The sequence below is a fragment of the Pogona vitticeps genome, chromosome 3 (assembly GCF_051106095.1).
Source record: "Pogona vitticeps strain Pit_001003342236 chromosome 3, PviZW2.1, whole genome shotgun sequence".
NCBI classification, from domain to species: domain Eukaryota; kingdom Metazoa; phylum Chordata; class Lepidosauria; order Squamata; family Agamidae; genus Pogona; species Pogona vitticeps.
Window position 1 is genome coordinate 162,214,238 of NC_135785.1, and position 24,046 is coordinate 162,238,283.

General features: G+C 41.8%; 1 long non-coding RNA gene across 1 annotated transcript in view; it reads left to right on the plus strand.

Moving 5' to 3' along the window:
* Positions 1-23,499, plus strand: part of LOC144588481 (uncharacterized) — a 54,560-nt gene extending 31,061 nt beyond the window's left edge. The window contains exon 2 of the long non-coding RNA XR_013544068.1: positions 11,439-23,499. This is a non-coding gene — a long non-coding RNA (uncharacterized LOC144588481). The remainder of the gene's footprint in view (positions 1-11,438) is intronic.
* Positions 23,500-24,046: the final 547 nt, after the last annotated feature.

The window sequence follows — 24,046 nt, forward strand, 5'->3', positions numbered from 1 at the left end:
AGGTATTTAGGCCATTGGAATGCATTGAACGGTTTCCATGCATTTCATTTTAAAATTCGCTTGACGACAATTTCGCTTGACAGCAATTTCAATGAAAGAGATTATCGTCATCAAGCAAGGCACCACTGTACATTAATAAAGGACAATTATATGGAAGTAATGAAAGAAATCAAAGTAAATTTGCAGAAATGGTCTAAACTCCAATTATTCCTAATGGGTAGAATAGCCGCAATAAAAATGAATATATTATCAAAGCTAGTTTTCCTCTTTCAGACAATTCCAATATCATTAAAACAAAAATTTTTTAAAAGAACTGAATTTTTTTAAAAGAACTGACCAAGTATGTTTGGGATGGGAAAAAAACAAGAATAAAACTTAAGGGTCTTCAGGACAATAAACAAAGAGGAGGGTTTGGCCTACCAGATTAGATGAATTATTACAGTACAGCAGCTCTATCCTGGATGAGGGAATGGATTATTCTACAAAATGGGAGACTTTTAAAAATTGAGGGGCATGAATTAAGGCTAGACTGGCATGCCTACCTATGGTACCAAGATGATAAGCAATGCAAAACATTTAATTTACATTTGATCAGGAGAGCTCTGTTATGGGTTTGAAAACAGTTAAGGCACAACACTATAGAAAGATACCATTATGGGTAGCTCCATTAAAAACATTCTCTGATGCAGCAAGAACATCTCAAGGGACAAATGGGAGATATGCTGAGATATTAGATAGTGATTTTAATCTAAAGAACAAAGATGAACTGGCAGAACAAGGTATTATCTTAGATTGATGGTCGATAAAATTGTTGAAATCAAGATATGTAAAAGATTTATCAAATAGTCCTGCAGTGTTTGGCTCGTATTGCGAATGATCTTTCAGCGTCTGACCTTGGACTATTTTCTTCTACCACTCCCTAGTTGTTGCTTGAGACTGACTTGGTTCAGACCTTGGGCTGCTGTTGGACTCTGTCCCTTGATTGCCTTTGGCTGATCTACCTGATTTAAAAATATCAGTCTTCTGTTTTAATGTTTCCTGATTGACGTTTCCTCTCATTAAGGGATTTAGTTCCTTAATATTTAGAGTATGTTTTGATCTTCCCAAATTAACAGTGAAATCCTGTATAGGCTGGCACTTCATTACAAGCATAAGGTGTTGTGCAGGTGTCATCTTTTTATGAACAATAATATTCCTGAGAATCTATGATCCATAGTATAATCCATTTCTCATCTTCAAAGGAAAAATGCAACTACACAACATGGTGCTTTGTCTAAAACACATCTGGTGTTTAATTGTTTACATTTTTAGAAAAGGTCTCTATGTAGAACTTTTGTTTTTTTCTGGTTTAAGTTGGGAGGTAATTGTCAAGATGGAATTCTGATTGATCAGCCTGTTGTATATGAGATAAAGGTGAGAAAAATGTCAGCTTATGTCAGATTTGTGTGTATTTTGGCCTTAATACTTTTTATCTGTCCAAAAAACTCTGCAAAGATGCAGCAATCTTTACCTGAACCCCAGATTTTCTTCCATCGCTATTAAGCTCATCTTTATATTTTTGTCTAAAGGATCTTTTAAAGACTGTTCATCTTCTCCTTCAGAATTTTAATCTTCCAGAGATCACTGCTGGGACTACGTTACATAATAGACAAAGGTCAAATGTAAGGGCATGGTTTGCTGTTTATTCTGTACCATTTTTCATAGGTTTATTACATGCTGTAATTCTCAAAATGCAATCTTCTCTAGGTCTTTTCTGAACACACATGAGACAGTGGTGCCTGAAATCAAAATCTGAAAGGTCATTTCTGATTTAGTGTCCAAAATCCTGTTGCTTGGCATAGTAAATTGTACTAGAGTAGTCCCATTGAATCCATGGAACGTACAGAGGAATTAACTTACTGAATCCCCATTGGTTTAATGTGACTACTGTAGTGCCATTTACTGCACTAAGCAACCGGATTTCGGCCACTTACTTTTTATTCATTAATGAATTAGCTCTTGTCTTTATACTTATTTAAATTCAATATAGAAATTAACACATTAATAGGAACTTGAGTTCTGTTGGGATTCCCCCACCCCATATTTTCACATGTACTGTTTTCAGATAAATGTGGGAAAACACTCCTGAAATATTAAAATGATATACAGTGGTGCCTCGCTTAACGAGTGCACTGTATAACGATGAAATCGCATAGCGATCCATTTTTTTGGATTGCTAATGCGATCGCTCAACGAGTTTCAGATAGGGAGAATTTCGCTTTGAGAAGTCGGTAAGCGTTTCGCTTACCGATCTTCGCAAAACGAAGCTCTGCCGATCAGCTGTTTGGTGGACAAAATGGCCACCGGAAGCCTCAAAATGGCCGCGCGCAGCATTTTCGCGCCCTCCCCTCGAGGGAGGGCGTGAAAATGGCTGCCGGCCATAGGAAACCTCGCTGAACGGTGAGTAGAGGAGCCTTTTGGAACGCATTAAACGATGTTTAATGCGTTCCAATGGCTTTCCCTGCCCCGTTCAGCGATGTTTCGCTATGCGAGGCACCACTGTACCTTTTTGCCCAGGTAGCAAAATGAAGGTTCCAAAACTATGACTTAAATCTGTTGTTGGGCCAAACAGAGCACACCCAGTGGACCAATGGGAATTTAATAAGTTAGTATTTACATAGGTCCCTTGAATTCAGTGGGTGAACTGTAGCTGGAAATAACAATTGGATTTAGGCCAATGTTGTCATAGTAGAAAGTGAACAGAAAACACGTACGTACTTTTTTCCTCAACATTTCTGCTGCAAGATTCAGGTTGAAATGAATGGAAAATCATTTTTATCTATAGTGTGTGGAAAAACCCTGTTCAAGGTTGCTAGCTGTTTATCCGTTTGCAGTGAGAGCAAACTCTCCTGGTGGAGACCGGCAGCTGCCAGCGGGCGGGATGACTACTCATTCTGCTTTTCCCCTTAGAGTTAATTATAATTTCAAAGGCTTTCTCTGGCCAATCCTAGTAGCGATTAGGTAACCAGTATCCTATCTGAATTCTTTCAACTTTCTGTGTAAGCTTGCTAGCTAATAAAGGGAGTTCTCAGGGCGTCGCCCTGGGGATCTGCTGGTGGACATCTGCGTGTCAACTTCTTTGCAACTTCTCTCTAAAGCTAATTGACTTCTCTTTGTTCTGTGATCACCTACATCATTAGCCTTTTCATTTTGTGATCACCTACACTAGTGTAAAATGTTATGTTTGGGTTCATGCTTCAGAATTTTTTTAGAAAATTGTTTACATTTTTCTACATTATTGAGAAGCCAGGATACAGTGAGATCTCATTTTTCTTCTACTGTATATGAAAATCCACAGCAGCTTCAAAAGCTTTATTTTATATTCTTGTCAATCCGAAGATTCCCATACTTTTAAGTCAGTATCCTATTGCTATTCCCAACTAGATTCAATGGGACTTGCATAAAATTATTGACTTACCATTTAGCAGTTGACTCAGTAGGTCTGCTCTCTAGCTGAGGCTAGCAGTAAAATACTGGCTTGGGTATTTTATTTATTTATTGTTGATTAGTTTTGTATATTGCCCATCTAGAACGTGTGTACTCTGGGCGGTTTACATATAACATAAAAATAAAATCCAGATTGATCACAGAGTCCAAGATGGGAAAGAAAGGAAATAAGAAAAAGAAGAAAGAAATAGAAAAAAGAAAAGAGGATATAGGTTAGGTAGTAGCTGTAGGGAAGACCTGCCTGTATAGCCATGTCTTCAAGTTAGTCTTGAAGGCTCTCAGCAAAGGAGCCAGGCAAATCTCTACAGGTAAGTTGATTCAGAGGTGAGGGGCCACTGCCGAGAAGGCCCAATTTCTAGTTTTTCCCCCCAACCGGCCTCTCTTGGCATTAAGCGCCTCATCACCAGAGACCACCCCCCCAACAGCCTCATATAGATGTTAAACAGCATTGGAAAGATGATCGAACCTTCCGGGACCCCACAACTGAGGGACCATGGGGCCTATATATTTTCCCCAAGCTTAACTCTCTGGGGACAGCCCTCCAAGAAGGACTGGAGCCACATGAGAGCAAGGCCACCAATCCCCAGCTTGGAGAGCCTCCCCAGGAGGATACTGTGGTCGACAGTATCAAAGGCGGCTGAGATATCAAGGAGGACAAGCAAGAACATTTTGCCCCTGTCGGCCTCCCTAAGTAGGTCATCCAGCAGGGCGACCAATGCCATTTCCGTGCTGTGGTGCGGCCTGAAACACGACTGAAATGGATCCAGGGTATTGGTTTCATCCAAGAGAGCCTGAAGTTGGTTGGCCACTACCCTCTCAACTACCTTGCTAAGAAAAGAAACATTGGTGATGGGCCTATAATTATCAATGTTGTCTCAAGACTCATTTATTATTTCAGTGGCCCATTCAGTTATCACCAGCCTGACAGCTTTGATTAGCCAGACCAGGCAAGGGTCAAGGGAGGAGGAGGAGGCTCAGCAGCGATCAAGGACCTTGTCCACCTCTGTGGAGTCACAGGTTGAAACTGAATAATTCTCAACGGACAAGGCGCTGCGCTGGATGTCTCAGCTCGATCCGCTGTTTTCAAATAGGGTGTAAGATCAGTTCCTTTATTCAATTCCTGAGACTTGTGAGCCTTTCTAGTATATCAAGAGTTCTTCCAGATACTGCCTTCTTTAGAATATGGACTTACAAATAAAGAGTAGGCACGGCCATTCCAAGTAAAGCTCCTGCCTGAGGTAAAGAACTAAGGCTTGTTTGTGTTTGTATTTGCCTTGCAATAAGTTCTGTTCTAAATGGAATCAATTTAGAAATAATGTGATAATCGCATGGCATTTGGGTTGATGCATGTGTCTTCTTAAGCTGTGCTTTATCTTGGTTGAAGGGGCTACACTGGCATTTAGAATCATGGCACTTGAGGCATTGGCCGTGTGCCCACCTGCCCTGCCCTCACACTGTCCATTTGCCCCTGCTGCTGTGGGGAGAAAGAAGGACAGGTTTAGGGTCTGCTGGCAAAGCTGCTTGTCCCTTTAGAGAGCTTGGCTTCTCCTGTCATTTAGGAATGCGCTTGCTTTTCCCCGGCAGGCAGAGAGAAGCAGCTTTTAGGGAAAGAGGCATATATGGGCCTGAGCATCTGTGGAAATGACTAAAACAAATTGGGTTTCATGTGCGTGCTAAAATATACGACCCTCTGGTGGAAGAGTATGTTGCATCACTTTCCAATCAGAAAACACAGTTCCCTGGCAAAACACTCTGTTCTTCTGTTTACGTTATGGAGAAATCTTGTTTTAAACAAACAAACAAACAAAAAGCAGAACATGGATACAACAGCAGTTCTTATTGTCATTAAGATCAAGCCGTCAGATGTCCCAGTCTCATATACAGACAACAGTAGGACTGTGTGGGTGACTTGACTATTCCTCTAACGCTGGCATGTTGAGGAACCCATGTATCCAACAACAGCAGGCCTACATAGGAGACACAGGGCTGGCTCCACGTAACCCGCAGCTCTATCCACAGCCATGTATTGCTTCCCCCCCTTACCCTTCGTTATTTGTGTTCTGAGGTGTCTGCTTCACTTCGTCCAGTCGTAGGGCCAGTCCTGACGCTAAGTCGGATTCCTGTGCTATACTGGACCTAAATGAACGACGTGGGCATTCCGTTGATATATGAGTAAGGAGCCTACAGGGAGGAACCCTTGCCCAGTTCAGCTGTATGTGTCTGTGTCGTCAGGGGCAGAATTAGTCCAGAGAGCCCTGCTCTGTGCTTATGCCTCACTAGTCATGCTGACTGGGGGGACCTGGAAGTACAATCCAAACATAAAAGGCAACTTCCAGGCTCTGTATGAAATGCATACTGTATGTGATCTGTCTAGCCAGGGAAGATTAGCTTATTTTCTCCTTCAATCATTACTACAACCCTTTGCTTCCGTTGCTTCTCTCATTGCCCTTGTGGCAAGATCCATTGTTTTATTTCTATAAGTTTTCTTCCCACTGTGGAAACTACCATATATATACATTCATGGTGCTAGGGGAAGGAAAAACAAACCTCTTCTTATTTACTAGACAGAAAAAACAAACAAGTGTTGCAATTTCAGGCTGAGCATGCTGAGCGACATACGAAGCACAGCAAGTCCCCAAGTACTTCTGTGCTTCCTGTAGCAGCAGATTCTACACATGACTGACTTCTATAATAGTGTCTCAATAGATGTGAGTGTTTCTGGTAACAATATTGCTTGAATGACTCCTCCGTCCAGTAAAGTGCTTTTAGGGTGCATTTCGTCCAAATAGCTAAGAGACTGCTGTGGCTAGTTTTCTCCCCCTCTGAATATATCATATTCGTGTGTGTGTGTGTGTGTGTGTGTGTGTGTGTGTGTGTGTGTGTGTGTGTGTGTGTGTGCACACGCACGTGTGCGCATGCGTGTATAACAACATCTATACTTACAAAGCAATAAAACTGTAGCATAGTTCCAGTACATGTACAGAGTTCAGGAGAGGAGCAGGCACAGATTAAATTCTCCTGAGATATGAGGCTAAGCAAGGGCATCTTGGCAAAGGCCTGCTTGACAAAAGCTGGGGTGCTCTATTGTTCAGCTTCTACTACCATCATCCCCCTCTTTAGATGTTTTCATCTTTTCTACCAATCATGTTGCAGAAGTAACTTATTTCATGCATCTCTCCCATCCCCCCCCCCTCAGACAAGGCAGGTGCTAGCAATTAAGGGAGCATGGGAAGAGGCTCCTTACAGCTTTCTCTGGCCAAGAAAGTTTTAGATAACATTTCAAACAGCTATAGGCAGTTCTCCTAATTAGAAGATACTTCTTCCTCGTCCCATCTGGCCAATTCAACTACCGGGCCCACATTTTCATGGATTATGGGGAATAAATTTTCCCTCTATTTGGCAAGTCCATCACAATCCTCTAGATTAGTGGTCCCCAACTTTTTTAACCCCACAGACTGGTTGGTAATGGTGGGGCACCCCCCACGCTCGTGCACGTGCACGAAAGAGCAGGAGGGTGCTCATGCAGGTGCGTGTGTTCACGCGCTTGCATGAAGGGTGGTGTGGTGCTCAGGGGGGCACTTATGCACATGCACGGAGGGGCTTTGTGGAGGTGGGGGTGGGAGATCTGTCTCCTCAGCCCCATCCAGCTAAAGGACCTCTGCTCTAGATGTAAGCATGGGATTTCTTTGCTATCTAATTTTACAAACACAGAAGGATTGTTTCAGTCACTGCTCTGCAACACTGATATGCTTTCAGTTCTGATCAGAGGCTATCATGAATGTCTCTTTCCGGCCTCACTTGCAAGAGAGGCTTCTTTTGCCACATAGCGCACAGATTTCAGGGATAAAACCTGATGGCAGGAACCAGCCGTTGGTGTCACAGGGAATGCCCTTATGATGTCACAGAGGCAGGGCAGGCAAGGGCTGGGAAGGAAGCAAACACAACCATGCTTGCGAGCAACTTTGTGCTGAGTCAGTGGACCCATGCCATGGTTTGCCAATAGTTGAAGAAGGGCCCCCCAAGACATGGGAATGGATGAAGAAGGAGTGTTCTAAACCTACCCCCTAAAACCAGATTTTCTCCTCTACCATCAACATTTGCTCCGGGATTTGTCTGTCCACCTGGAGAGCAGGAGAAGTATAGCAGCTCCCTGAGACTTCAGCGGCTGCCCTGGGCCCTGTTGCTGAAAGATGGAAGCAAACTGCAATTCAGCAGCCCGACCATCTCATGTGCAGAAGCTGAGAAGGCTCGCTTGGCAATGGAATAACTGGCACTGGAATGGTTTTCTCTGGTGACCTGTGGGCAGCAGCCTAGTTTAAGATGTTCAGGATGAACTCTGGGCCAAACATAGGCCTGTCCTGCAAAAGAGGGGGATGTCCAAGGAGCTCAGGAGGAAGTGCAGCGGGAGCTACCCCCAGTGCTGTACTGGTATGCTGCCTTCCTTACTTCCAATTCACCTAGTTCCAACTTTCTTCCTGCAGTGAGAAGATAGAAAGAACTCCAGCTCCAGGGCAGAGTGTATACTTTACACGAAGAAGGTTCTGTAACCTTCTGATAGGGATAGGAAAAACCTAGCAACCCATTAGGTGTACCACCCACTTTCTCCTTCCCTTGTTGCTTAGCCTGTGGCAGTGAGGCAGGGGGAAGGAGAAGAAGGCTGTCCTTCACGATGAGTCAGCTCCATTGGCAGTAGCAGTTGGACTGGGGCATAAAGAGGCCAGTCTACGGGAACTGGTGGTGGCAGATGTCATCAGCATCCTTGCTTTTTAAAATATCACAGGGCTTTGACCCTGTTTTCCCTGGCTCTATTCTAGGACTGCTATTAAGATGGATGTGTCTTCTGCTTGGCTTTGCCTTTTGAGCTACGATTGGATACATGTTTTATTATATATACAGTCTGGCCAGAATCTTCTTATTTATGCTTGGCAAAACTCCACTAGCCTAACGTTCAATGGCAAATTGCCACAGCTTTGCTGTCACACACCCATTGGATGACTTGATGTACAACAGGAAATGCCTACACTGACTTCTTAATGTGTGGTAGTTCGCTGCTGAATGTTACCCTGACAGAGTTGCACCAGCATAAATATGCACTAGAGTTTTGGCCACTGTTTTGCCTAGTGATGGACCTAAACATTGCATACTTGCATCTTGCTTTCTGACCCGCACCATTTCTGGGAAACATTCAACTATTGTGCCCCTATAAAATAAGTGAACGAAATCTAAAGCTGATGCTTATGTTGGCCACATATTAAGAAACTGTCAGATGGAAAGCTATTTAATCTCTCTAGATTGAGAGTGAAGACCAAAAGTCCAACTGAAATGCATGCAGGACTTCCTCTTCACAGATGATGCAGCTGTTGTTGACCATTCTGCTGAAGACCTTCAACAACTCATGAATCGTTTTAGCAAGGCCTGCCAAGACTTTGGACTAACAATCAGCCTGAAGAAAACACAAGTCATGGGCCAGGGTGTGGACTCACCTCCCTCTATTACCATCTCCACACAAGAATTGGAGGTTGTTCATGACTTTGTGTACCTTGGCTCAACGATCTCTGATACCCTCTCTCTAGATGTCGAGTTGAATAAACACATTGGGAAAGCAGCTACCATGTTCTCTAGACTCACAAAGAAAGTATGGCTGAATAAGAAGCTGACGGCATATACCAAGATCCAGGTCTATAGAGCCTGTGTCCCGAGCACACTACTGTGCTGCAGTTAGTCCTGGACCCTTTGTGCACAGCAGAAGAGGAAGCTGAACACCTTCCATATGCATTGTCTCCGACACATTTTTTTTATCACCTGGCAGGACAAAGATCCAAATAGAGTAGTCCTAGAACAAGCTGGGTTTTTTAGAATGTATACATTCCTGAAACAGCGACATCTACCTTGGCTTGGGCATGTTGTGAGAATGGCAGATGGCCGGATTCAGCAGGCTGAGGCAAAGAGGCAGTCCTGAATCCAGCAAAATCAGGGAGCTGGCCAGGGGACAGATTGCATTTGTCTTCAGTGTGGAAGGGATTGTCACTCTCGAACTGGCCTTCTCGGCCATACTAGATGCTGTTCCAAGTCCTCCATACAGAGCATGTTACCATAGACTCTCAAGACTGAAGGATGCGTATCTGATTAAGAAACTGGTTCACTTGCACATGAATGCCTTGTACTTTTTTTTTTTAAAAAAAGGATTATTTGTTAATATATTGCTCCTCCTGGAAAATGTTCGTTCTTTTTGTCAGTCCTGTTGGGGCAAAGGGGTGAGGTGTTCCTCTCTCTGAACATCTCTCCGATGCTTTCCAGAAGAAATCAATGACCCCCACAGACTGTGCTGCATCACTCACACTGAACTACCTTGGAAATTTCAAAGATTGCAAACAATCAATCATTTAGCCTTTGGGGGCTGGAGCATAGAAAGGCAGAAGACCACACATGCTGTTACCTTCTGTTCTCAGCTGCTTGGCTATGACTGGAAGCTTCCCCTGGAGGCACAGGGAAAGCCTGCCCAAATGATATCCTGTCACTACCAACAAAGCCCATGCGGCTATGTGCACTGTTCAATATAACTGAGAAGGAGGAGGAGGAGGAGGAAGAGATGGTTTTGATTTTTCTCACCTGTTCACTGTATAAACTGGAGCACTCTCTGGTCTGCTTCTCCTCCCACCCCTTAATATCCAAGCTTTGCTTTCATTCCGTTCTCACTTGAAATAAAACTAAACACATGGAGAGTGTCCAAATCAAAATAAGACATAACATTTTTGTTTTAGAACAGGGAGAAGTCAAGCAGATGTTGAAGAGAGGCTCGCGGTGCAGTTTATGTACTTTGAATTCTTTTCCAAATGTTATATGTAACTTGAACCCAGGGGAGAGAAACTTTTTTGGCTCTCCAGATGTTGGACTCCGATTTCCATCAGCTCTGGTCAGGCAGCCAATAGTAAGGTGTGTTGGGAATCATACTCCAGCAACACCTGAAGGGCCACGGTTTCCATGCTGCTTTGTTTTTTTGACCAGTACTTTCAAAACCTATTTTTAGAGAACTATTCCCAGAATCCCCCAGCCAGGATGACTAGGTGGGAGGTTCGAGGAGTTGTAGTCTAAAACAAAACCCAAAACTTTTCTAAGTTTGGCTGTTGCCTATTGGTGAATATTTGTTTCCAGATGCTAGCTAGCACTGTGGTGCTACTGTCTTCTCTTATTTTTTTCCCTTCTATTGGTCAGTGAAGGAGACCTGCCATTTTTAGGATGCTTGGGAATGTCCTCAGAGCTTGTAATCTGTATGTACATTTCCTAATTTGGGGCCTGGCTCTGAAGACGCTCTTTCTGCAAGTTTTTGGCTGAGGCCACCTGCAGTAGAAACTGATTGGCTGGCAGCATAATGTCTTCAGGTAATCTCCATCTCCATTTTTGGACCAATGCATCCGACTGCACATTTCTGTTTGTGCAAGGACAGCTTCACAAGAGGTTACCCATGGTGAGTTATCCTCGCAATCAGTTATGTCACTGTTGTGCTTGCTATTTTACAACCAATATGTAATGAATGAGGGTCTTCTTACGGAGTTGCCCCTTTGCTCTGCATGTCCTCAAGAGGATTCTCAGCATGTTTTCTATTCTTTACATTCTGTACATTTTATTTTCTTTGTACAACTGCCAGATAACTTTGTCAATGGGTGTTAAAAATAGTTCTTTTCTAGACCCAAGCTTAGTAAAAATCGTGTAAACAGACAAACAAACACAAGCTTTGGTATGGTCATGTGCATGTCTTTTTTAGTTGTGAAGTTTGGATTACATTTTAAAACAGTTCAAAAATTTTTCACTTGCTTAGCCGATAACCAGATAAGAGTACAATTACTTTTGGGTTTTCCTGCTCCAAATTTTGAAAGTTTACCAAACAAGACATGCATACAAAAATACATGGAATAATGCTGCCCAGATAACGTGCATTTTTGTGTCATTCACAGGTGCAAAAATATGCATGAAAATGTGTGCAAATGAGCTTGTGGGCAGTTTGTCCTCATGGTCTGTTAAAAAGAAGCTGCAAAGTGGTGAAGATCTGGAATGGAAAGAACATGTGCTTTTAAACTATGAGCATTATATAAAGTGAAACAAGTAAACAAATAGTCCATGTCCTGGGATGATGCAGTAAAGCAAAGGAAAGTGTACTGCTTATATACGGCTCCACAGTACTAAAGCTCTCTCTTGTTTACAACCACCAGACCTCGGAAAGACTAACCTTGAGCCAGCTACCTGAATCCATTGGCAACGAACTCAGGTTGTAAGCAGATTCTTGGCTGCAGTACTGCAGTTCAACCACAAAATCCACTGTGAATCCTCCTTTTCCTGTGCTTCGGTCCTCCTAACTGTTTGTGTGTGGTCTGTTATATAGGATTTTAAAAAGTCTTCCACCTACTGAAAAATGAGAAGAATATTTTAAACTGCAAAATTTTATAGCACCTTAGGCAGCCCCAGCTAGAGGAGGGGAGCAAATGTTAGCAAATAGTGCAGTACAGAAAAAAAAGTGTTTTCTTTTATCTGCAAAATTTGGCCACTCTGGAGGCACTACCTTCCAGCAACGGTGTTTTTCTAAGATTTTTCTGTGCACCAGGATCTATCGATTTGCTGCCAGTGCTTACAAGCCTAAAGGGAAGGTCGCATTTTGTCATAGCAGTTTTTTAAGATAAAGACAAATGTTTGTAGTGCTGGCCTTCGCTCACTTAAAAACATATCTGCCCAATGAAATAGGATGTGTAAGCAGAACTAAAGAAAGAAAACCTTAACAGGTAACCTGCTTTTCAAAAAAAAAATGTTTGTCTCATTAGAGTAATAGGAATGGCTACTGATAAGACAGGCAGTTTCTGGAGGTTGTAGAAACACCTGGCAATTAGTTTAGAAATAGTTTCCTCTTTTATAACCAGTTCTGAGCATCATTAGCTACAGTACGCTCTCTGCCTTTCTCAAGAGATTCTGCTGATGCATATGAATTTAAGGTCTGTCCTTTTCTCAGGTGGTAATTGACAAGGCAAAAGCCAGGAGCTCACCAGCCAATCTTTGCTTAAAAAAAAAAACCACATACACAGCTTATGGGGCTATAATTGCTCTCAGACCCATCTGCCTTGACCCAAAGAGAGTACACAGGCGCAGCACAACAGAAGATGCAGTTGTGTAAGCTACAAGCCTATGCACATACTTGTTTGGGACAAAGCCTAATGAACACAGTGGGACTTCCTCCAAAATATTTGTGCATACTGTAAGCATATAAGAAAAGCTCAGCTGGATCAGAAGCCAAACAGGGATCTAATCCAGCCTTCTGTTTTCAGTGGCCTCCAGAGAGATGCCTCTCGGAGGTTCACAAGCAAGACATGAAAGCAAAAGTCCGGTTGTTTGCTTCCAACATCTGGCACTCAGATGTACAGTATATTGCTTCCAAACATAGCAAATACAGCCACTGATTGACATATCTTCTTTCCTGAATGGGCTTAATCACCTTTTAATGCCAATTTGAGGTAGTTGCCTTCACTTGGATTCACTTAGTGATGTAAGGTCCCAATAAGACATTAATGAACTGTGTGGAGGAAGGGAAGTGAGTTGTTGCTGTTGTTGCCTTCCTGTTGGTGGAGAGTGGTCATTCTGAAAAGGAGGGGCTCCTGGATGTATGAAGGTCTTTGTGCTTTTTAGAACCCTGATTTTCTAGGATGCCAAATCAGATATTTTGTGTTCTGAGGTGGAGAACCTTTGCCATTGCTGATGTTTTTGACTACAACTCCCACAGTCCTTTATCTTTGGCAACACAGGCTGGGGATTCTGGGAGCTGAAATCCAAAACATCTGGTGTACCAAAGGTTTGCCACCTCTGCACTACTCAGCTGTTCTTTAAAGTGTGTCCCCTCCATTTGTGATGGAAAAACGCACTGGCTCTTCCCCCGCTACCATCACTTTCATCAAGGGAAGGTGACTGTCAAACCTCATTTCTCCTGTGCTCTGCCTTATGTGGACAGCACACGCGAACAGAACACTCTGAACGCAAAACAAGCTTGTTCCTGTTTCAGTGAGTCCTTTTGCATTGCTCCGTATGATGAAGGAAATGATGGACAGACCAGCTGACAGATAAGGGAGAGGTAACACAACAATGCCCAAGGCACATCATAGAGATGCTTTTAAAATTCTCCACATCCAAACTTCTCTAACAGATTTCTGAATTGCAAATAATTTGGTCTCCTATTTGAAATAGAATGAGTATTGAAAGCCCTGAGGTTGGTTACCAAATGTCAAGCAGTTTTCATTTCCCCTCCATTCTCTTGTGGGCTCCCCCCGCTGCCCAGTTAAAATGAGCATGTTTATGCCAACAAATTCTCTTCTCACTGTTGGTAGGGATTTTTTCAAAATGCTTTTCCAGTGGAAATAGGCAAATATCTCCATCTTGGTTTTGCTTAGTTCCTTGTTTTATTTTTTTTTTGCAAATCTTTGGCCTGTTCGGTGCCGTTGTCCCTTTTCTACACCAGTTTGCAATTTTTAAAATCCTTAACCACCAGAGAGGAACATTTTAATCCCCCTGGGATCAGGCTTTGTTGCAGAATTTGCACAGAAGTAGAACTACATTGTAGGCATCCTGCAGAGTTGTCACCATAAGAGTTTTACACAAGGTTACTGAGCTTCATCCATGTGCCATGTGCAGTTAAAATAAATGGATCAAAAATTAGTAAATGTGGCTCCTCCTCCTTCTGTGCTGACAAGAACAGGATCCCCCAGTAATGACCTGATGGGCTGCAGCGCAGCTTCTTGGCTCAGAAGAGCTTTTATTAGTGATGTAGTGTCACTTCCCACATAGTCTCATAGGACTAAAATTATAGTCTCTAAACCCTTGGTCTCTGCTTGCCAACTTGGGGACCCAGTTAAATGAAGTTCCTCAGATCCGGGTTCTGGAAAGCAGGATGGAGAGGAGAGCTTAGTTCCAGGAAGCACCCCTTTCAGGGAAGGCTTGTAAAGATGGGCAGAAGAAGTCAGACTCTGCAGTCCATCTCTACCCATCCTCTCCCTTGGCGTGCCTGCCACTTGCCTCTCAAGGGATGCAGTGGTGTACAGGCTAATGTAGCCTTGTCCAAGCCTTTGCCTGGAGTCTCTGATCTCTGATTCCTGTGGCAAGCAAGCAAGCAAAGAAGCAAGCAAGCAAGCAAACGAGGCGAGGTTAGACAGCTTCCAGAGTTGTCCTCTGTTGCATCCTCCTACATACCCTTTTCTTTGGAGACAGGTGATGAACCCATGTCTTCCCAGTCCTGCTCTTTTATTCTCCTTGACCTTGCCTCCTCCAGCAGTTTCTTCTTCAGCTGTGTCACCTGATCCTGAGAAAACGTACCCTCTTTCTGACTGACTGACACTTGCGTGCTGGGGCCAGATGGCTTACTAGGGGTGAATGCCTGCACATTCTCACAGTGAAACATTTCAGCAAGCCACAAAAATGTTGAAGACAGAAAGTGCCACTTTTTGCCATTGAAGTACTCTTTTCTTTCTCAGCCGGTGCTGTGTTTATGAGGACCCAAAATGTCCCATGCCATTTTTCAGCAAACGACCATGTCAAGAAGCAGAAATGACATGCTTTGGTTGCCAGTAGGGTGGTCTGTACTTTAAAATTGAATTCTAACAAGAACTGTGTTGCTACTGTTAGTGCTCAATGTATTTGAATTTTCATGGCTTTGGAAAATACTTAGTCAAGATATTTTTTAAAACAAACTTGTATATAAGAGTTAAAGGTGCAAGTCTCGCCAGTCTCTGTGGCTGGCATCTTCAGAGGATAGGAGTTAGAACTCTGTGTTCTGGTGCAGTGTGTGGGATAGTTGAGTACAGTATTTGTAGCTGTAGAATCAGCTTTTTGACCTTTACAGGAGATTGGGTGATTATGGTGATCAGGATGTTTTTGTTATGGGTGTATTGTTGTGATAAGGTGGGGAGATGATCTGTCACTGTGATTGATAGGTGTTTGTTAGCTAGTCTTTTGTCTGCAGTGATACCAGTCCTTGTGGCTTGGTATAGTTCATTGACTTTTTTTGCAGGCTGTATTTTTCAATGCTGGGAGCCAGGATTTGTTGAGTTTCAAACGTTCTTTTTTTGTAGAAGCTTTGCTGATGTTTGTGGATTTCAATGGCTTCCCTGTGTAGTCTAACATAATGGTTGCTGGTGTTGTACAGTACTTCTGTGTTTTGAAATAGGATTTCATGTCCAGCTTCTTTCAGGGCATGTTCAGCTACTGCCACTTTTTCCGGTTGTTTCAGTCTGCAGTGTCTTTCATGTTCTTTGATTCTGGTGTGGATGCTGCATTTTGTGGTCCCAATATATACCTGGCCACCACTGCAAGGTATCCGGTATACTCCTGCAGTGGTGAGGCGGTCCCTTTTGTCCTTTGCTGACAGTAACATTTGCTGTATTTTTGTGGAGGGCCTGAATACTGTTTGTAGGTTGTGTTTTTTCAAAATGACCTGCAGGGTATCCAGTATACTTCTGCAGTGGTGTGGGGGTATTTTGAAAAAACACAGCCTACAAACAGTATTCAGATACCTTGCAGTTGTAGAGCAGTGATTCCCACCCTTGGGCAGCCGACATGTTCTTTGACTGCAGCTTCCAGAAACCCTGAACAGTGCAGCTAGTGGTGAAGGCTTCTGAGTACTGCAGTCCAAGAACATCTGAGGTACCCAAGGTTAGGACAAGTTGAGTAATGCCTGAAGATGGCTATGGAATTTTTGGGAATCCTACAACCCTCAACTGCAAATGGATCCCTTAGTTGCAGAAAATTATCATTTGGGAGTTAGGAAGATGGGTGGGTTGCAGTGGGTTAAGATGAGATCCTGTCTCTGGTTTTAGTATTTAGTCAGAGCCAGAGAAGAAATCTGCAGCTTTTTGATGAGATGAAGTGACCATTCTGAGGCCCCTCTAAGTTCTTTTATGAACTTAAACAGGGCATCTCCAATACATCTCTCTAGCTTCCAATGCCTATAACTGAAAGGCAGAGCAGAAAATTTGTTACTTTGGAACTGATTGGTGCACATTTTAAAGCCTCATCATGGAGTAGCTGGAAAATCAGTCTTGTAAGTGCGCCAACTGATTAAAAGAAATACTAGGGAACTTAAGTGCTTGCCAATACAGAATAATAGTTGTAAAAATTACAGTGATTTTCCCTCCACACACCCATATAATTACTAGCAGAAGTGCCATAAAGTCATATTACCTGCTTCTTCACTGTGCCAAATGGGTTTTTAACCCTAGTGTTTCTGGTCTCCACCTGCTTTTTACATCATCTCTTATCTGCTCTTGACACTGGTTCCCTGTAATTTTTTTAAATCTCAAAAATATTTTTCATGACTTGTGCTAGAAATTCTCCATGTGTCTTCATATGGGTGCGCCTTCCACTTTCCAGATTTTAAAGGCATATCTTATTCTTATTACATGCAAATAAACTGTGGCAGAACTGAGCATCATCAAACTATATTAATGGGAAAAGCTAATTTTACATTTTGAGCAGGTTTTAAAGCTCATATAAATGTTATGTAAAAAGACTCTGGGTAAAAACAATCCATATGGAAATAATTTTGAAATAAACTGAAAGAGTACAAGAACAAGGTAGCAGAAGTGCATTCATCTCAGTGGGATTTGCTCCAGTTTCCAGGTGGAAATGGCCTTATATGTTTAAGAATGGTGCCTTTTAAAGGAATATGTTGCAATTGAAATGTTCACAACCCATCTCAGAGCCAGGGTGGACACGACGAGAATAACCACATAGTGCCAGGTTTATGGATATGCTAGGATGAACTGCAGTTTATGAGGATGAGGATTTTATTAGCTTTTGATAAAATTGAATCCCTTGGCTATCCCTTGATACATCTAATATGAAAAACAATGGCCACTGGTCATGTTGGCTAGAGTATTCTGGAAGCTATAGTAGGAAAAATAAACTTTTCCTTATCCCTATCCTTTGTGTGGGATGTGGTGGCGCTGTGGGTTAAACCGCAACGCCTTTGGGCTGTGAGGGTGAAAGATCAGCAGTTTGAATCCACACAATGGAATGAGCTCCCATCACTTGTCCCAGCTCCTGCCAAGCTAGCAGTTTGAAAGCATCTAAAAATGTGAGTAGATAAATAGGTAACACCACGGTGGGAAGGTAATGGCATTCCATGTCTAGTTGCACTGGCCACGACCACAGAAACTGTCTATGGACAAACGCTGGCTCTATGATTGGAAACGGGGATGAGCACCACCCCCTTGAGTCGGACACAACTGGACAAATTATCAAGGGGAACCTTTAACTTTACCTTTATCTTTTGTGCTTAATTACGTTTTCCATTCTTAGGGTCAGCTACACAAGACACAAAGCTCATAATCAGAAGGTGGTAGCATGATTTTCTTCCAGGAATGTGGTTCCTTCTGAGAAGTCATGCCTCAGCAAGACAATCCTATATTTATCTCTCAGTGACTAATCACCAAACAAAGCAAGCTAATTTTCAAAATCCAGAGGTGGGAAAGCTTATGCTAGGACAATCAGTACCGATGGCACTCCCCTTATCTGGAAAAGGGGCCCTAAAGTCATTGGTGCATGTGTTGGTGATCTATAACATCAACTACTGTAACATGGACTTCCCTTGAGACTGATGTGGAAACTACAGTAATTTTAGAATATGGCCACCGGGGTGGTGTTGAGTGTGAACCAATTTGACCACACCTCCCCAGTCCTGGCTCACTTGTACAGGTTACCTTAGACATTCCAGGTGAGGTTCAAGGTCTTGGTTCTCTCCTATAAAGCCCTCTATGGTTTGGGCCCTCTTTACTTGTTGGAATGTCTTTCCCCAAGAACATTGACCCATGCCACCAGATACTTGCAGGCCATGCTCCTACGGATTGTCAAATCTAGGGAGGCTAGAAAGAATTCCACCAGAAGTTGAACCTTCTCAGTTGTGGCATTAGCCCTTTGGAATGGGCTTCTGGTTGAGCTGTGCCTGGGGTCCTCCCTCTCAGTCTTTAAGAGGTTGCTTAAAATGATGCTTTTCAAAGAGGCTTTCAATGGCATCCTCCAATGAATTTGCCAGATCTGTGCTGCCCATCTGACTTCCACGGTGCTCTTGGTGTGTTTGTTTCATGTTGTTTATTGATTTGTTTTGCTTTTATTATTTTCTTACTGTATTGTTTACTGTTTATTTCTAATGTTATATATTGTATTTGTCTTAACCGTCCAGAGTAGTCCTCACACAAATTGGGCAATAGAAGAGTTGAAGAAACAAATAAACATCTTTTATCAATTTTATGTGTTCCACATCGCCCATGTGACACATGTTGGTCCTTCCTACAGTAGAGAAAGGAGAATGTATACATATTACTTCTTCTCTAGCCTATCCTCTCTGTGGCATGGAGGGCTAATGACATTAGTGAGGACACCTGTCCTGGAGAACTGTGACTGAAGAAGAAATGGCGATTCACATTAGCCCTGGCAATGTCCAGATTAAACTACACAATTCTCTGTAAGAGTCATGACCTGAAACATAGTGCCAGAGGTGTAAATCCAATGAGCACTGCCAAGAAAAAGGAGACCTATTGAATCAGTGGTGTTTACATACAAATTTACGCATACTTCAGCAACTGATTTGATGGCTTTTACTCTAATTGGAACTGGCAATTGGATTTAGGCCATGGTACCCACTGAACATAGTAAAATGGTCTGTCACAGACTAATAGCATTGGAATCCGTCATGGGAGGTCATGGCATGGATTCTGATTTTTGTAGTGAAGCTTAACCACTGAAGTTCATAAAGGGAGAAATACGTCTCTTGATAAGTACATAATGTGGAAGAGAAGTAAACACCTGAACTCGGTCTGTTCGGCTAAAATAGTGATCATGGCTCAATAATGTATAGGGATTTCTCAAATCTAATTTCATTTGGAATATTTTCCTTCTTGACTTGGCTTTTACAAACCCATGCCAACCCCCACAGCCTCTCATGGGACTTGCAATGGAAATAGGTTCTGAACCTCAAAAAAAGCTGAAAGGTATAGGAATATATGTGCATTAAAAAAAGAGAGAGAAAAAATATCTGGAGTTAATAAATAGTACGATATTAATTTCCCCAAATGTGGAAAGGTTTGGCTTATGCTGGGAATGATTTGGCAGGTAAGACTTTCATGAGGAACATGCACATGTCTCACATCCTCACAGATGGATTAGAGCTGATGTTGTACAACAGCACAGAAAATAGGACAAATATTTATAAAGTGAAATAAAAGATTTCATAGCCCGGCAAGCGACCTGTCATGAGACTTTTGCTCCCATAATTAATTTTACCCCTTTTGAAAATGAGCCCCTCTTTCCATACAGGTAATTCTTGAAAGCTATTTGATATTGAAGAGATCCCTTGTTGTTATAGCTCACTTCCTATTCCCCCCCCCCCTTTTCCCATTTCCCCCGACTCAGAATTACCTGAAACTGTTGATTTCTTGAAGCTCAATGTCGGGAGACTATGTTGGCTCCACAGGAACTGCTCTCTACACCATCTTGCCCTAGATGTGCTGTCTTGCTAGTGACTGTCAAGATTAGTCACCAGCTGCAGCAGCCCCAGAGAGTGAACCATTTATTAGCACTCAGGTAAATCTCACTAACCTGGAAAACTCTGGTATCTGCTAGACATGAGGCAAGTCACCCAATGTGCATAAATCCATCTGCATGGACATGTGTGGCTTGAGTTAATTTCCTTTTGCCTCCCATGCGGTATCTGCTTCATATACAATGTGTGTTGGGTTTTAAACCTCACCCGTGTTTTTAGAGTGATCTATTAAACGAGAAATTGCTTGCCTAATGTTAGATGGGAGACTCCCCCAGCTTGCAAAGTAAGGCTACCGTTGGCAGTTCTCTTTGATTAGCTACAGATCAACTTACACGCCAATATACTAGCTCTGGAACTGTACTAATGCTTATTTCAACCACAAAATATACACCACCTCCAAGGCCTTTTTAACAGTCTTACAGTACTTTGCCAGCACTGTATCAGTTCCATATTTTCATCTCTAAAGATACTTTTTATTAGAGGTCTGTAGACTTTGGACTGTGCAATTTCTTCTACCTTGCCTCTGTCAGCATTTCTTCTCTGTTTGGGCAATTTCTCCCCAATAGCCACAAAGTAATTGCAAACCCCCCCCCCCAATATTTATATGCTTTTAAAAGTTTATTATAAAATCCCAAATAAGAAGTTGACTCATGCTAATAAATTCAGTAGAATTTGCCCAAAATACAACAATGGAATGCTCTTAGAGCACTAAGGGAGCAGTGAAATTAACATTGACTTGGATCCAATGAATTTTGGAACTGGTTTTGCAAACCCAAGAGATTTTTGCTCTTAAAAAAAACCATCATGCATACTGGGTGGCAAAACTGTTGAGGCTGAGAAGTGTGTGGGAGACAGTAGTATGACATGGAAGCCTGCTGTTTAAAAGGGCAGGGTGAAGTCCTCCCAAAAAGTTTCACTTAATAATAATTATATCCTATCATGTCAATTCTGACTTACAGTTACCCTTTCCAAGGTTTGCCCAAAACTATATGGCCTGGCTTTCTTCCTGGGACATAGAGCAGAGAAATGGACTTCCCACCTCCGGTTCCAGGGCCAGGAACTTAACTCACCAAGTTATTTAGTTTAGGCACGGCAAAAACAGTTCTGGCAATCTGGACAACACAGTCCTCAGGGAATTTAGGAAGAATAAGGAGGAAGCCACCTCAGGCAGCAGATTTTGGCTACCATGACCAGACAGCAAATTATTAATTTATTATGTTTCAAAAATGTGCAGTACTGGGAGGAAGGGGGAGAAACTATTGTAAGTTGTAAGCTATTTCTGACAGCTTTAGTTGGGGAGGACACCATTTGATGCTTTGCCTAAGGCAACAAAATGTTTTGGAATGGTTCGGGCAGTCTTTTAGATTGGGTCTCTTTATATGTTGAGGCTTGGTTCAGAAAGGATTTTAAAATAATTCCCTTTGCCTTATATTTAAGAGCTGAATTCAGAGTGAGAATGTGTTTTAAAGCATTATGACCCTTGAGACAACACCAGGTTACTTCATCCTGGAGATGATGAATGAAATATAGAGGTTTAGAAATCTGGCAAAATGTTAGAACTGGTTTTTTTTCCACTTTGAAAATGTCAAATTTTGCTTTTAAAAGTTAATTTTTAAGTGTCTTTTAAAATTTTAGTAACTGAATTTCTCTATCATGAAAGTGGCACATCCAGTGAAATTAGGGAGCAATATTATAAATACCCCCTTCACAGATTGCTGCCTTGTCATGGTGAAGGGCTTGAGTAATTGAGAGAAGCAATGGGCTATGCTGTGCAGGGACACCCAAAATGGACAGGTCATAGTGGAGAGTTCTGACTAAACGCGATCCACCTGGAGCAGGAACTGGCAAGCCACTCCAATATCTTTGCCAACAAAATTCCATGGACAGAAACAAAAGGCTAAAAGATATGACGCTGGAAGATGGGACCCTCAGGTCGGAAGGCATCCAATATGCTACTGAGGAAGAGAGGAGGACAAGGACAAGTAGCTCCAGAGCTAATGAAGTGGTTGGGCTAAAGCCGAAAGGACACTCAGCTCCGAACGCGCCTGGAAGTGAAGTGAAAGTCCAATGCTGCAAAGAAAAATACTGTGTTAGAACCTGGAATATAAGATCTATGAACTTTGGTAAGCTGGATGTGGTTAAACAGGAGATGACAAGAATAAGCATTGACATCCTGGGCGTCAGTGAACTAAAATGGACGGGAATGGGTGAATTCAATTCCGACGATTATCATATCTACTATAGTGGGCAAGAATCCTGTAGAAGAAATGGAGTAGCCCTCATAGTCAACAAAAGAGTGGAGAAAGGCTATACTGGGATACAATCTCAAAAATGATAGAATGATTTCAATATGAATCCAAGGCAGACCTTTCAACATCACAGTAATCAAAGTTTATGCACCAACCACTGATGCTGAAGAATCTGAAATTGACCAATTCTATGAAGACTTACAACACCTTCTAGAACTGACACCTAAGAAAGATGTTCTTGTCATTATGGGGGACTGGAATGCTAAAGTAGGGAATCAAGAGATACAAGTAACAACAGGTAAGTTTGGCCTTGGAATTCAAAATGAAGCAAGGCAAAGGCTAATAGAGTTTTGTCAAGAGAACAAGCTGGTCATCACAAACACTCTTCTCCAACAACACAAGGACATCACACATGGACATCACCAGATGGGCAATACCAAAATCAGATTGATTGTGTTCTCTGCAGCCAAAGACGGAGAAGCTCTATACAGTCAGCAAAAACAAGATCTGGAGCTGATTGTGGCTCTGATCATCAGCTTCTTATAGCAAAACTCAAGCTTAAACTGAAGAAAGTAGAAAAAACCACTGGGCTAGTCAGGTATAATCTACACAGTGGAAATGAAGAACAGATTTAAGGAACTAGATTTGGTGGACAGAGTGCCTGAAGAACTATGGATGGAGGGTCGTAACATTGTACAGGAGGCAGAACAAAAACCATCCCAAAGAAAAGGAAATGCAAGAAAGCAAAATGGCTGTCCAATGAGGCCTTACAGATAGCAAAGAAGAGAAGGGAAACAAGGGAGATAGGGAAAGTTACAGAAAATTAAATGCAGACTTCCAAAGGATAGCAAGGAGAGACAAGAGGGCCTTCTGAAATGAACAGTGCAAAGAAACAGAGGAAAATAATAGAAAGGGAAAAACCAGAGATCTGTTCAAGAAAATTGGAGATATTAAAGGAACATTTTGTGCAAAAATGGACATGATAACAGACAAAAATGGTAGGGACTTAAGAGAAAAGACATCAAGAAGAGATAGCAAGAATACACAGAGGAATTATGCCAGAAAGATCTGTATGTCCCGGACAACCAAGATAATGTGGTTGCTGACCTTGAGCCAATAATCTTGGAGAGTGAAGTCTTTTTTTTATTTTATTTTATTAAAAAAATTAGAACAGAAAACAAATGCAACAACAGAAATACAAAATAATAATAATAATAATAATAATAATAATAATAATAATAATAATAGTAGTAGTAGTAGTAGTAGTAGTAGTAGTAGTAGTAGTAGTAGTGCTTGATATACACTAAATTCTACCATGCACCCCATACCCACGGGACCCCATTGAACAATATTTTTTATTAAAAACTTCCTTTCCAAAATTGTATAGATTGCTGTTTAGAGGCTTCCCCCTTTCCCTTCACTAATACGAATTCAACAAATCTACCCCAAATAGCATAGAATTTATTTATTTATTTATTTATTTATTTATTTATTTATTTATTTATTTATTTATTTATTTATTTATTTATTTATTTATTTATTTAATATCCCACCTATCTAGTCCCTCAGGACTTGAGTTCAATAGTCAATTTATCATTTAATGCAATGTCCCATATTTCACCGTTCTAATCTTCTAATTTAATATCATTTTTAGCACTTGTCATAAAGTTAGTAATCAGTTCCTTCGAGTAATAATCAAGATCTATCTTATCAAAAATTGACAACAAAGCAATTTTAGAGTTAAATTCAA